The sequence below is a fragment of the Diabrotica undecimpunctata genome, chromosome 4, assembly GCF_040954645.1.
Source record: "Diabrotica undecimpunctata isolate CICGRU chromosome 4, icDiaUnde3, whole genome shotgun sequence".
Taxonomy (NCBI): Eukaryota; Metazoa; Arthropoda; class Insecta; order Coleoptera; family Chrysomelidae; genus Diabrotica; species Diabrotica undecimpunctata.
The window spans coordinates 108210145-108226554 of record NC_092806.1 but is presented as its reverse complement, the minus strand read 5'-3'; positions in this window follow the sequence as shown (position 1 = coordinate 108226554).

The following is a 16410-nucleotide window of genomic DNA, read 5'->3' as shown; positions in this document are numbered from 1 at the left end:
AATCTTCAAAAGATGTCTTAGTCTAGGACGCCGTCTGACTGACCTTAGTGCAAGATTTGTTCTTCGTAATTCCGGCGATAGTTCACGTGGTACTTTAAAATGATCTCTCGTCGCCGAGTCTACGCTGAACGCCTTCTTGCTAAACCAGCCCCTTCTCTGTCATCCAGCAATCCGGAAGCAAAATGGTCATTGTAAGGTCGGCATCACTTCCCAAGCACTACCTGCCTCGTTCGAGTTAGCGCGTGGAAGACTCTCATCGCTCCTAGTATGATAACACTCCCAGACGAGCATTTCCTTCTTTCTCACTGACTTACATACACAGTCTAACTCATACAGTCTGACCCACTTTTCTTTCTTTAACTTCCAGCATCATTCCCTTTTACTTTTGCCGTTGGTCCAGCTGTCTTTCTTTCTCTTCTTTTTACTTGATCACTGCACCAATATAGTTGTGTACACTAGTCCAACCTGCTTTATTTTCAATCATTTCTTTCACTGTAAAAAAATGCACACCTGTCTCTCTTTCTATTCTGTTTCATTCTTCTATCCATCTGTTGCACTCTAACATCGTATGTATCACACATTCATATCTGAGATTATTGTTCATAAACACATGGTAAATACAGGATAAAATAAACCGTAGATATGATAGCTGTATAGTATGTAGATAAGTCGCTGTAGTAAAGATAACCAAAATATGAAGTCCACAATCACAAAGGAAACAAATGGAAACTCTCATTGTCTTAATACCCAAATTAATTTAAATTGTACTAAATTTAAACCTATTTTTAAAAATTTTATTGCAGCTTCACCCAGCTGGACCCAGCTCGGCTGTTTAGACATCCTACACTGAGTATACCCAATAACTAAACTACTTGAATTATACCCCATTTATACATTGCTTTCAATTTGGGTTTTTTAATTTTTAGTATTTTAATTTCATAGTCAGATTTCTTCTTTTCTAGAGTATTGATAGTACCTGGTAGACCCTTTTATTGTAATCAATCACCCACTGTCTAATAATTGTTTAGTCTATTTCTTGCATTCATACTTTACGTCCACTTCAATTGCTCTCAAACTAACACCCTAATTATTATAGAGAGGTTTAAGTGTGAGATCTGGATTATGCAATCTAGTTATAATATTCTATATGTCATATTTCATCAGTTGATTTCCTATAGTAGTGTCAGTTGGATCTTTGGTCAATGCTTAGTTACATAGAATTTTGAAATGTGATGATCACATCTACATGATTGGGACTGCCCATCCAGGCTGTCATATGTCACATGTTACCTAAACATTTCCGTTAATACCGGGAGCCATTCTCTCTTCTGTTGCCGACGAAAATGTGGCTTCGACTTTTAAATAATTTTAAACTGTTTGTCTTTGTTAAGTGTAGTGTTATGTTCAACTTTATGTTTAGTTTTAATTGTATCACATTCTGCAATTGTTGAATAGCCCAAAATTGACGAAGTAAGTCTAAAACGTTAATCACAAAAAACTTTTTATAATCCATTAACTTCGAGTTTTTATCGAGGTTAATCAATTTCTTCATTTAAAAAAAACGTTTTTTGGCTTATTTCAGGTGCCCTGAAGATGCTATGGGAAGCGAAAGTTCTTGGGAAAGATTTAAATAATAAAACTGTGCTTGATATCTGCCTTTAATTTTCAAAGAACAATATGAAAGGACTCTTTCACGAACTCTAAAAATGACGTTGATCCGCTGCTACATATTCCCAGTACTGACAGACGGATGTAAATATTGCCCCCTATGACCAGCAAAAAAAACGCCACTGAAATGTTCTGTTGGAGAAGAATGTTTGAATTCCGTGAATCAACCACAGGACAAATAATTAAATTCTAAATGAGGTAAAAGTCAGCAAACGGCTATCCAGCAAAGTCCATCTACAACAATTAAAATACTTTGAATATGTTATGAGAGCAGACACAGAAAACATGTAAAGACTTATTATCCAAGGAAAAGCAGAAGGCCAAAGATCACGAGAAAGATTCCCAACAAAATTGATCGATCAAATTACAGGAATATATAAAAGACCTCTGCATGACTTAAAAGAAATGACTAGAGACAGATATCTTTGAAAACGGATAATACACATCACGATGACCACTAGACTCCCTCTGGGGGATCAGGATTAAAGAGGAAGATAATATTATCACTTTGTTCTTTCTGCAGCAATAAGAGAGAGTAGTACTTATTTGGCGAAATCCAAATAAATACAAATAAATTTTTCAGTCCTCTGTGTTTTTAAATCTAAGTTTAAGTTTAGATTTATTTTTTCGTATTTTTCCAGTAAAGTTAAATTTTTTTAAAGTAAGTAATCTCCTAGTTAGTATAATGTAAAAAATCTGTGTATTGTAATATTATTTTTTTATTTTTGTTCCAATCGTTTGCAACTCCTTCACCAGCATTTTTTCTGTTTGACCATCTTGACTCGTTTCCCAAGATATGGTAACTTAATAAGTTCACTTAACAAGACTGGTCCTCATGGGTTGGGTATTCTTCTTCAAGTGCCATCTCAGCGGCGGAGGTCGTCAATCATCATAGCTATACGGACTTTTGAGACGACTGCTCTAAAAAGTTCATTTGATGTACATACATACCACTCTCTCAGGTTGCGCAGACATGACATTCTACGCCTCCCTATGCTTTTCTTTCCTTGGATCTTTCCCTGCATAATCAGTTGGAGCAAGGTGTATTTCTCTCCACGTGTAATATGTCCGAGATATTCCAATTTTCTTGCTTTTACTGTATTTAAAATTTCCATTTCTTTGTTCATCCTTCCTAGAATCTCTTTGTTTGTGACGTGTTCTGTCCATGATATCTTCAGAATTCTTCTGTACTCCCACAGCTCGAATGATTCCAGTTTTTTCATTGATGCCGTGTTCAAGGTCCAAGATTTCATTCCATAAAATAAAGTCGAAAAAACATAGCACCTCGCCAATCTAATTCTTAGTTCCAGTTTTAAATCCCTGGTACATAGCACTGTTCTCATTTTGTTGAAATTTGCTCTAGCATTTTCTATTCTTATTTTGATCTCCTGATTGTAATCATTTGTGGAGTTAATCATTGTTCCCAAATATGCATATGTGTCCGCTTGTTCGACGTTGGTTCCGTTTATAAGAAGATTCTCGTTATTTTTTGAGTTTTCGATATTCTCATAAATTTCGTCTTCTTGACATTCATTGTTAGACCATACTCTTTTCCATACTCTGCTATTCTGGTCACCAGTCTCTGAAGATTTTCAATGTTTTCGGATAAGATCACAGTTTCACCCTCAAGAGCTTTTTTCAGGACCTCTTCGGAGTAGGCATTAAAAAGAATTGTCGACAATACGCATCCCTGTCTCACTCCACAGGTTGGGTATTGGGCAAGGGCAAATAACCGTACTATATATAAAAAAAAGATTACATATTTTACAACCTATTTTTAGTCACTATCAAATTAAACTCTTTACCCTACAAGATCGTTTAAAGCATCGAATAAATTGTATGTACGAATAAATTGTTTTGTACATAAAGACAACATGGAGTGTGACTTTATTCGTTATAAACAACGATGTAATAGACTAAGGATATCACCTATGAATTAATATTTGCGTCCAAAGTAGCTGATAAGAATGACCGACTCCTGTTTCCGAAATGTCGGTAGTGTACAAAATAATCTTTTGGTACGTATATATGTAAAACAATGATTTATTTTCGTTGTTATTTACATTTGAATAAAATATATAATGACGTGAACCATTGAAAAATTAAAAAAATATTGAAACAATTTTTATTTAAATAATTCCTTTATAAAAGATATATTAATATAAAAACCCTATCGGGCTACATCACTCAACGTTTTCTGAATAACTGTTTCAACATCACTGCTATCCTAATATAAGTATAACTACTTTAATATTAAAGAAGACGTGAAAGTTAAAATTTTGACCAAGTTTTTTACAAAAATGTAAACAATTAATTAAAATCCTTTGTAAAAGGTATATATTTAAAAACCCAAACCGGCTGTGTTAGACAAAACGTTTTCGAAATACATCATTCCATCATCGGTGTCTAGGAGTACATGAATGTAGCCACTAAATATATGGGTAAAAACCCATTAACAAATAATTAGTTACATTTGTTCGCCATTATATCTTATAAATACTTAGGATGTTAAAGTTACCGTTGGATTAGGTAACATGGCGACATATGACTCCACGTTGAAGTTGCAAGTCCTGAGACGGTGTGTCTATGAGGACTTTATGGAAGCAACTCTATAAAGTCCTCGTAGACACACCGTCTCAGGACTTGCAACTTCAACGTGGAGTCATATGTCGCCATGTTACCTAATCCAACGGTAACTTTAACATCCTAAGTATTTATAAGATATAATGTCGAACAAATGTAACTAATTATTTGTTAACGGGTTTTTACCTATATATTTAGTGGCTACATTCATGTACTCCTAGACACCGATGATGGAATGATGTATTCCGAAAACGTTTTGTCTAACACAGGCCGTTTGGGTTTTTAAATATATACCTTTTACAAAGGATTTTAATTAATTTTTTAATATGTGGTATACAGCCAAATACAGGAACGTAGATTCCTTGTAAAAATGTAAACGTTATAACGTTAAATGTTACTGACTTACTAATACTGGTATTTTTATATAGAGCATACCTCATTTATGTTTTTTAAATAACAAACATATAAAATCATAATTTGGTGTTTATTGAAGGTAAACTAAATGCACGACCAAATACTTACCATGTCGGGATAGTATTATGAGGTTTTTTCCTGGTTTTTCCTTCATAATTTACTATGGAATCACTAACAGGAGAATTTTACTGTCATAATGGCATGTATTTGTCTTTTTAAAGATGAATTACATGCTATGATCTTTTCTGATGGATATTCTCAAGCTAAAGTTGATTTCATGTAATCGAATGAACTATCTTACAAGTAAAGTCGTCCCAGGAACGCAACTCAACAATATTGGCAATATCATTTTAAAGTCTTCTACTTTAAAATATATAATGTATGTCTGAATTATAAATAAGTCAGATAAAATTAAATTATTAGAAGATTTTTCTACTAAGTAACAAAAAAATAAAATTTGTTTAATTTACTAATGTTTGTATTTTGAGAACGATTTCCGAAGTGGAAAGTGAACCGTCAATAAACGTAATTTAACCTTTAATTGTGGCTTATTCCCATTTAAATAGTAATTACTTTAAAATGCCACACGAAAATAGCTTCAGAACAATCTTAACTTTGATGTATACTTTACTTTACATGTATATTAGTCTACATGTGCATGGCTATAAAAATGTATTTGTCGTTATGATTTAAAACTCCTGATAGAAATCTAACAGTTTGCCCCACCTTGCATTCCTTATATCCAGTTCGAATTGAATCAACAATATCTTGGAATTGTTTTCTTAATTTAGCATTGAAATTTCCCATTGGTATGCTTATATCCCTGTTGCTATTACCATTCAAATCAATTATTACTATTAGCCTATAACTGGTTATATATTGACGGCAACTACTATAAACCACGATTTCTAAGAATACTATATTATAGCTTCATTTCCAGAGTAGTACATTTTATTTCAATCGATTTTAATTCGTTCACCAGGTCCAGACGATCTGATCTCACTTATTCCCATTATAGGAATTTTAAATTGATCCATCTCATGTAAGATATTGTGCAACCTACTCGTTGCTTACTCTACCCTTGTTCCTGCTACCAATCTCAAGCTCTTCATCTCAAACGATGGCATGTAATCACTTATATTAAAAAAATATAAACTGTACACACATCAAAATAATCAAGGGGACAAAAACGAAATGCGAGATTACAGTAGGATTTCAAATAATTGATTTCCAATATTTTTAATTAAAAGTTATAAACCTATAAAGGGCCTAAATGTTAAATAAAACTTTGTTCTTAAAATTATCGCAATAGCTCTTAAACAAATTAAAAGAAAACTCCATAAGTAAAAAAGAGTACCAGAAAAACATAAAAAACTAATTTGTTGTCCTTCACCTGCCAACAAAGTATCCATGGCTGTTGATTACTCTCCTACATCTGTAAGGCAAACTCATGATCAGATGGTCAGTGTCTTGCTGCGATATTCTCTTTCACTTCATTGAAAAATCCTCAAATAGTTACTGTCTTGTATTGAAGGCAATTTTGTTGTAAAAGGAGTCTGCCCAATATATCCCATACATGCATAATTGAGTTTAAATCTGGCGATTATGCAGGCCATGGTAAAACTTCAATTTCATTATCTTTGAGAAATGTTCGTACGACCCCGGCAGTATGCGGGCGCGCATTGTCGTGTACTATTTAAAACTGGGGACCAGATTCTTGGGCAAAGGGCACAACAATAGGTTCGAGAATAATATCGCGGTAGTATGTTGTATTTACAAACCATTCTAGACAAACAAGATGGGTTCTTCCATCAAGAGTGAGGGGCTACTCCATACCATTATACTGCCGCCTTGCTGCTGTGAACTTCCTCCACGGTGACTAATCGTTCAGCATTGCTAGAACATCTCCAAATTCTTGCCCGTCTCAAATCTGGTACAAATTTAAATCGGGACTTATCTGTGAACAAAGTAGATGCCCACTTACATCTAACCCAATTTGCGTGCCCAATGAAGTCGACGAACGCGATGACCTCTGGATATTACAGGCACTTTAATAGGTCTTCTAGCATTAAACCCTTTATTTTGCAGTCTGTTTCAAATAGTTTGGCTACTTATAAATAAAGCTCGGATTTATAGGCAACAAAAACTGAAGAAAAAGGCGCCTGTATAGGCAAAGATTTTTATTAAAAAAGACAGGAATATTAACATTTAGGCAAAATATAGGCAATAAAGGAATATAACTTATTATTTATTGTACAAAGTGAATTAACGTAATATTAACTTAAGGCAGGTATATTTACACATCATAATCATAACATTAGTATAAATAAACTAGTAACTTAATAACTGTAAATTAATAATTAAACATTGTAACCACTTAAAATCTTATCATTAATAGAAACAACTAAATGTTTTTCAATATTTTCGGTCTTAAAACTATGTCCCCGATCACTTAAAATTAATTTGTACATTGAAAACGAACGTTCGACGTCGATAGATGTAATTGGAGCATATTTCAGAGCGGATAATAAATCTGGCATAATTTGAAATTCCTCGGAAAATGTCCCATTTAAAACTTTAGCAACATTAGATAAAAACGAAAAACCTTCATTCTTGTCGAAAACATATTTCATTTTTTTTTTTAAATTAATTGACCGTTACTTCCAGGTGCCGATTTAATTTTCGTCTTTAAATTATCTATTAATTTTACTGACTCACATAAATTTATCTCTTGTTTTTCTAATAAGGTAATTGTGGTACCTATTAATTTATAATTGTCATTGATATAAGCGAGTTCCTGTTTCAATTTGGGATTTTTTTAATATTTTTTTTTGCTTCTCGAATGGCTTCGGAAATATCATTATCAAATTCTGACATAACTAATTCTATTTTATTGCAGTGTTCAAAGCAAAAAAAAACTGCTTCGAGCCAGGTTCCCCACCTTGTAATTACTGGTTTAGGTGGCAAAGGGACACCGGGAAGACTTTCTTTATATATTTGCATCCTCACCGGAGTCTTTACAAAAACTTTTTTCATAAAATTTATAAAATTATTTACCATCGGAAACAGATTTCTTATTTCTTCAGCAATTCTATTTACCCCGTGGTCTACACAAGTGCAATGAATTAAATTAGGATAAAAAATCTTTAAATTAACAGCAGCTTTTAACATATTATATGCCGCAGCATCTGAAAGCATTAAAACTATTTTATTCACTGGTATAGCGTTGGGTAAAAACAGGTTTGTTAAACTATCTTGTATAAATCGACTGTTAAATTGTTTGTTTTTTCCAATTCTTTAACGGAAACTAAATAAGGTTTTCTCGCAAAGTTTTTGTTCAAAATTCCAATCATTAAATTAGCTATATAGGTACCTGCCGCATACATCTGTCGTTTCATCCACCATAATATACAAAAAATTGCCCTCTAACTCCCGCTTAATTTTTGAAATACATTCCACATAACATTTTTCCACAGTATGTTTTCTCAATGTACTCTCGTCCGGTAAGGATTTATTAAGATATTTTTCGAAAAAGCATTTAAAACTAGGGTTACTAACTTTATATAGAGGAATGTTGGATGCAACCATCATCTGGCATAAATCAAATTTAAATGCGTCTTCCTCCTTTTTTTTTTGAACTGATTAAACTATCCCGCAGAGATATTTGAACTAACTTAGAGCAATTTAATTTTTCCAAATTACGTTTATAAAGTGGGGTTCAACAATGCTGGTCAATAAAGTACTTTTTTCTACTTGAAATCTGAGAAATTCAAAAAAAATAATTAGAATTTTAAAACCGCTTTAGAATTTAGTTATATTGTGGGACGAGAAAAAAAGACAAAAAATAAAACTTACCGATTTGCCGCATGGTTTACAAAATACTCCATCTCCTTCTAGAGAAAGTTCCGAATAAGGTGCGATCCATAGCCTTAATTTAGATGTCATATTTTCACACAATAATGTCTAAAATGTTTTAAAACGTGTTCTTTGCTTTTCGGTATACGCAACAAAACTAAACTAGGATATAGCAATTTGTGACTAAACTCTGATACAGTAACCGACTGTACAACTGATAGTAAACTGATAAAGCTTAGGGATTTTCAAATAGTTAACCATCAAGTCTCGATCAGGTACATTTTCCTAGAAATCTGTTATATAAACAAACCATTGATATTTTATTATTGACCCAAAATTTTATTATAGAATGGTTTAGTAATAGAATAATATCATGGGTAGTACCATGAAATTTTAAAAAAGGCACAAATAGGCGGAATTTACGTAAAAAGGCAAAAAGTGCAAAAAACAATTATAATAGGCAAAATAGGCAAAAAAAAAGGCATTTTGTCTATAATCCGAGCTTTACTTATAAACACCTGATTAGTCTCTTGTAGCCTCATTTATAATTGTGATTCATTTACAGTGCGAACCCGCAAAGCCTACAACCTAGTGAAACGGTCTTTTGTCTGGTTGTTTATATTTGTGTGGTCTATATAACGTTCAGCAACAGTTTCCTGATACCGTAACCACAAATGATTAATGATACTTTTATTCGTGTGGAAGACATCAGCAACGTCTCTTTAACTTCTGCTAGCTTGAAGCATCACGATAGCACGCCACTGCGTTTCGCGATATATATCATGTCTCTCTATTATTGTCAATTGCAAAACCAAATAAAAATTTACATAGACATCTAAAATCAAGTATCAATAAAGAAATATTATGTACTTTTTATTTTATAAACAAATGACGCCTACTGCAGTTTTGTTAATTTTTTTATAGCTATTCTTATCAGCATTGCTGTGGAAGTTGGTGCAATATTTGACAAAATAACAAAAAAGATTAAAACCATAATTTATTTATGTGTTTGCAGCTATCAATATAGCTGCAACTATATAATTTTTATTATTTAAATACTCAAACATCAACCTTTCTATTGTTTTCTAAATCTAAGAGTAATAAAAATCTTTATACCAATAAACTTAGTAAGTTTAAGATTTATGATAATCCATGTTATTTATTCCTATATTACCAATACCTATAGAGAAACGATTTGCTTTCGTATCGTGTTTCATAAATCAAGAAAACGTATTACCCACAGTAACCTACATATCGACAGATAGACGCTTACTTGGAATATGGTTCATTGATCAAAAGATTACCAAAAAATATTCATCAGCTATTGACTATTGTCTTACGAAATATAATTTAAAGCTATTCTTGTTTTTCTATTACTTAATTATTGAGAGGAATTCTTTTGTCACGAAAAAGGCCTGTAATTAAGCGTAGCTGGTAGGGTGGAATGGTGCAAAATTTATATTTTTCGCCAATTTTATACAGTGTGTTCATAAAATGTGGAAACGGTCTCTATTATCTTATGAATTTTTAGAGTTAAAGCTCTCACAGGTCAATTTTTATTTTTGTTTTTTAATCTTTTTAAAAAAAAAATAACTTTTACTCCCCATTTTAACAGATTTAACGTCATCGATAATTTTTTTAAGTAGAAAGGACAAATTTTTATATAAAAATTTAAAAACCCATATTTTTTGAGTACAACCGTACCAAACTCATCACATTCAATATACAGTATACAGAGTGTAAATGAAACCAGTGCTCGTATTTCTTAAAATTCAATTCAAAAATTATCTTACATATAAAATTCTTAAAGAAGTCATTTAGTGATAATGATAATGGATTTGTAATGGGCTGTAGATCAAAAATACAATAAACTAAAGTGATAACGTCTGTACTGAGAATATTGCCAAAAAATCAAGTAGGCTGTGAAGACATGTTAACTTCCTTAGCAACCAGACAGTAAGTTCGTAGTTATCATTAGATCTGTCCGTATTAAATTAATTTGTTGTGTCACATCGATTAAGAAGTCTGCAGTAGTATCTTTTTAAAAAATACCACCCTAATAGATATTATTTGAAATTTCGACGGTGCTGTCAGAACAACAGCAAATAGAAGTTTTGATGATCTTAGGTAACGTCGATCGTAAAAGAAGTATGCAGTATATCGAAAAATATCCTGATCGAGTACCAATAAGTAAAACGACAGTAAGCAAAATATTGCATAAAATTAATGATATTGGCAATGTTAGAGATAAGCTCGAGAGTGGCAGATCCACTGTTGCCGACGACCATTAATTAAATGTATTACTTGAAATTGAAGAAAATCCTCATTCTTCAATTACAACTTTATCAACTAACAATGAGATCTGTCGTGGTGCTGTTCAAAAAATTCTAAAAAAGGCCAAAGTACACACATATTATAAAATTAAACCTAAATACATGAACTCAATAAAGACAACTTTGATAGACGCATGGAGTATTGCGAAAATATGCAGAAATTTTAATTTTGGGAACTTAAAAATAAGGGAATTTTCTTCTTTTTCTTCTACATTTTGTATAGACATGAGTTTGTCTGGTTTTTAATGTGTTTCTAGTAAGTTGTCATTCCATCGTTTCCGTGGTCTTCCTACTGATCGTCTTCATATTGGGGAACCGTCTCTTGCCGTCTTTACTACTCTATTTGTTGTCATTCGGCTTATATGATCGTTTTATTCAACTCTTTTATTTCTTACCCAGTTCTTGATGTTCTCCACCTTCTACATCTACGTCGTATATCTGTACTTCTAGCTCGGTCCATAAGTGTCTTGCCATCAATAATTTTTTTGTGTTTTAAGTGTTTTCATCTCTGCTGTTTCTATCATCCTTTTTGTCATCTCTGTATCAGGTCTTGTTTCTGGCACGTATGTCATTGATTACTGTTTTGTAAATTCTGCCTTTCGTTTCTTTCCCGATATTTTTAGTTCTCCATATTGTTTCATTTAAGCAGCCTGCGTCTCTGTTTGCTCTACTCACTTGATCTTTCACTTCGGTTTCGAGCTTTTCATAGCTAGATAATGTGATATACGAAAATGGTTGCGTTTTAATTTAATTTGAGTCTCTTACCACTCCCTAACACGTGTTTCTGGGTCTACCCGTCATCAGAGAGAGTTTGTAAGAAGACTCAAACCAAATCAAAACGCACCGACTACTCTGGAAATTATAGAAAAAATAATTACCAGAGTATGCTACTAGAGACATCTGGTGAGGAAAGATGAAGTTACGAGCGGTTACGTAGAAGCGTCTATTCTGGAGAAGACATTTCATTTACCTTGTTGGTCGGAAATCCTTTGTAATTTCGTAGAGTATTACCAGCAGGCATTGATGGTTAACTATGTCATAGGCGGCAGTCAGGTCTACTCCTGTTATTTCTTTCCGTTCAAACCCATCTACAATATGTTGGGTGAGATTAAGAGTTTGACTGAAGCAGCATTTCCGGGTCTAAACCCTGCTTGTTCAGGAATAATTTTAGTGTCCACAGATGCAGCGATCCGTTTCAGTATCATTCTTTCGAACGCCTTGAAAAGGTGATAAAAAAGAGAGACCGATCTAAAACTCTTTTGTATCCGCCGGATCCTTTCCTGGTTTTAAGAGGGCCACCACTCCAGATTTCCTCCAGATTTTGGGGATTTGGAATGTACGGATGCAACAGGTCATCATTTTTACGAGCCGCTCTAGGGTTTTTGGTTAAAAGTGCTTAATTTTTTCTGTTTGTATATCGTCTAGGCCAGCCGCTTTATTATCTCTTATTTGGTGGATCGCACCTTTCATTTTCTTCAGACAAAAGGAGGTACCTAGGACATTCTCTTGGATGTCCTAGGAACTAGGAAGGACCTTGTTCTACCTTGATGTCGTCGTACCATTTTTCAGAAGACTATGGGTTATCTGATCGGGTATGACTATTTTCAGATTGTGTGCCGGGGTGGCGGGATTGTTAAGAAGATTCCGAATTAATTTCCAAGCGCGTCTGCTGTTTTGTTTCATGTCTAGACTCTTCTAGAGGTAGGGGTTTAGATTCTTCATTTAGCTGCGCTATGTACTCGGTTCGGCAACCTCGGTTCGATATTTGTTTTACGATGTGTACAAATTTATCGTATGAATCAGAGCACGGTTTTAGCTGGGAAACTTCTTGATCTAATGCCTCAGCGAATTTTTTCCATTTCGATTTAATGAAATTGAACCTTCTCTTAAAAGGAACAATTTCGTATCTGATTGCCGCATTCAAAAGCAAGTTATTGGTCTGTGCTATGTTTTTGGGAGGGCGCTTCCAACAATTTTTGTCACCTGGTCTTTAATCCTGTCGCTGACAAATATATTGTCTGGGTTGTAACCTCTGCGGCATCTTCCGCTGCTAAAAGGTGCGGGCTGTTTTGGATCATGAATAAGTTTGAGGTTCATGTTTTCAGCCCAATTTTCTAGTTCTTTGCCATTGGAGTATGTTTCGTTATACCCGCACGCGATAGGTACTGTGACAGTTGAAGTCACCCAGTATGAGTTTTATTTGCTGTGATTAAAAGTTATCCGGTTCCTCAAAAACAAAATCAGCGTTTGGTGGTTTGTAGATAGACGTTACCGTACGAGACTTTAGTTCCACTGCGAGCATCTCGATGTCATCTCGATATGTTAAACATATGGAAGCTATGTCGGTATCTGGTCTGACGAAAACTGCGCTATCATACTGGTCGTGTGGTCTCCCCAGTACAAGTCTCATACCTCGAATCCTTGGTCTGCGGCTTGCAGTACTTCGATGGGTTTCTTGAACCAGTAGGGCATTGGCACCGTGTTCTCTGCACATATTAGAAAGTAGATCTTCTTTATTTGCTGATAGTCCTTTAATTTTAATTGAAGTAGTCATCAAAAATGGCCTTGACAAAGACCGTTTTGGTTGCGTTTGCATCTGTGTTGGTGCACCGATGGTGAAAGCATTAGCCGACATTACTCGTTTCCAGGGGACACCCGATTGGTTTCACATGTGATCCCAATCTACTTGGAGGCTCTTTTCATGTCCCCATGTATATATAGATCTATTCATATCTCTTGATATAAACTATGTTGGGTTTACTTCTAGACACAAACTGGATGCGGTATATTAGATCTTTTATTTTCGACAGGACAGTGTGCCTTCCTTGTTTCGTTGAAGTTTCAGACAAAGTTCTTTCGTACGTTAGAGATTGTAAAATCATATTGGTTCATCTCTTAAGTTGTCCCGATTGTCGTATTTCGGTGTTTCGCTTTTATCTTATAAGTTTATAGGAATGGATGTGTTATTTATAATATGCCAATTTACTCTAAGCGGTAAATGTTTAAGGTATTGAAGTGTATAAGGTCTGTATAATTAAGATTAAACTTTAGATTTTTAATCAAAATAATCAGACAAAAACACTTTCATGATTTAGTAATTATATAATATATCTGCTGTATCTTATATCTGTTTGTATTGCCCAAACGAGGATGACTGAACTAGTATGTGTTAAATGAACTTTAATTTGGTACACTTTTCAGTTTCTAAATTTTTAGCAGATATATTACTGTTAATCTATTATAGAATAAAAAAACTGTTTTTCTAAGAACTTTCTTACATTTGGTAAGAATATCTCTAACTTCTGATGAGGAATTTATATTCTTATGGTCCCTTCTATGGTATAATAGTTTTTCAGTCTATTGTTTTAACTTAAATTTTTTTGGTCCAAGGTTAGTTTATCAAGGTTTATCGTAAGGATCTGTACTTCACCCTTTAGACATGTAAAGACAGATTTCTGTCTTTACACTTCTAAAAATTTTTATCAGGCATGTCTTCTTCTTTTTCTTCTTCTAATGGCGCTACAACCCTTTGTGAGTCTTGGCCTGCTTAACAATGTTCTTCCATTCTGCCCTGTCGGATACTTTCCTTCGCCACTGCCTGATGTTCATGGTTTTAAGATCCCTCTATACGTCGTCTATCCATCTTTTACGGGGTCTTTCTCTTGTTCTGTTTCCTTGGGACTTCCGTCTCTGGACTACTTTTACAGCTAGATTATCTGGCATTCTTTCTAGGTGACCAAGCCAGTTTAGTCTTTGTGACTTTACAAATCTGACAATATCTGCGCTCTGCATTAGTTCATCCAGCTTGTGGTTCATTTTAATTCTCCACGAACCATCGCTGCATTGGGTTGGTCCAAATATCTTCCTTAGTATTTTGCGCTCAAATATTCTCAGTTGATTTTCACCAGTGGTTTAGAGGGTCCACGTTTCACATCCATATGTGACCACTGGTCTAATTACTGTTTTGTAGATTCTCAGCTTAGACTCACCATTCAATAACTTACTTTTCATTAAGTCTTTGTATGCATAAAAGCACTTATTACCGCTAAGAATTCGTGCTTGTATTTCTTGACTGATGTTGTTGTTGTCTTTACCCTTTAGAAATGTAAAGACATATTTCTGTCTTTACACTTCTAAAAATTTTTATCAGGCATGTATTAATTCAATAAGACAGATTATGTACAGTGCAGGAGAATACTTTCTTAACCAAGAGTTGGAACTTACTTCGAATAATTTCGCTGTGGTGTTGTTTACTCGCCATTGCTTACCAAATATACCCAGTATTAAAATTGATAATCGAAGTATACCTGTCTAAAAATACCATACTTATCTCAGCGTCACACTTGATATCCAATTAACATGGGAAGAACATTTTAATAACTGATTATTTAAATGCGAAAAAAGCCTAAATGTTTAAAAGGTAGTTAACCGTCAACAATGGGGTGCTGATCATAACATTAATCTAATGTTTTATAGGGTATATACCAGATCAATTCTTGACTATGGTTGCTTTTGATATGGGTCTCCTACAAATACTAGACTTAAAAAGTTAGACCGAATCCAGTACAAAGCTCAGTGTTTGGTTTTAGGTGCACTTAAATCTACACCTACTGAAAATCTATTAGCAGAATATATGGAACTCACCTTATATTTAAGACGTCTTCTTTTAGCTGAATAATTTATCCTTAAATTTCAAGGTAATAATCAAACCTACTTATTGCAAAAAATGTATGATATATCTGTTTTTAACTTAGTTGACAAATTGTGACATAACAAAAATTCTCCAACTTTAGCTATAGCATTTCCTAATGTTTCTTCCTATTTATAAATCCTAGCTTAAACTATTTTTTTTAATCTAATGTTAATATTCTTTGAATTGAAGAAAATATTGAATAGAAGAGTATATTCAATGTTTGTTAGATGCCTTGTTAACCATGCTACTGTAAAAGCCTACCTTCATATATTTAAGTTAAACCGAACTTGCGATTGTAATGATAACACTGACGATATCATTCATTGGATGTTCGGGTACATATTATAATGATGCTGCTATTAAGTATCTATTGGAAATTCTGATAAAAGATCAAGTACATTTTCCTCAGAGTCAATCTTCTATTTTATATATCTTTCGTCATAATATTAGGCTTAGGAAATGTGTAATGCTAATATATAAATCTAGCTGTGTTCCCTCTTTTCAACCTTATGTTGTATATTTACCTTCTAGCCATTGCCTATCTTGTATTGTAATAAAGTCTCTATAAAAGGCACCTTAGCGTGAAAAGTATCCCTATATTATGCAATCCCTTGTTGGTTCTAAATATTCACTTTGAGTTAGTTAGGGCCCTGAATGTAAAGAATGAAAGTATAATAGTTTTTTGTCAATCTGCTAATTTTTGTGATACTGATGTCTACAATATATTTTTAATTTACCGCTGGGCGAAGTACTATGTTATTAACAAATGCTAATGCAAAATACATCATTAACAAATTCAAGTAGTCAAATACATTATCGTGGCTGAATAATTCAAGTTATCCAAAGCATAAATAAAAAACAAAA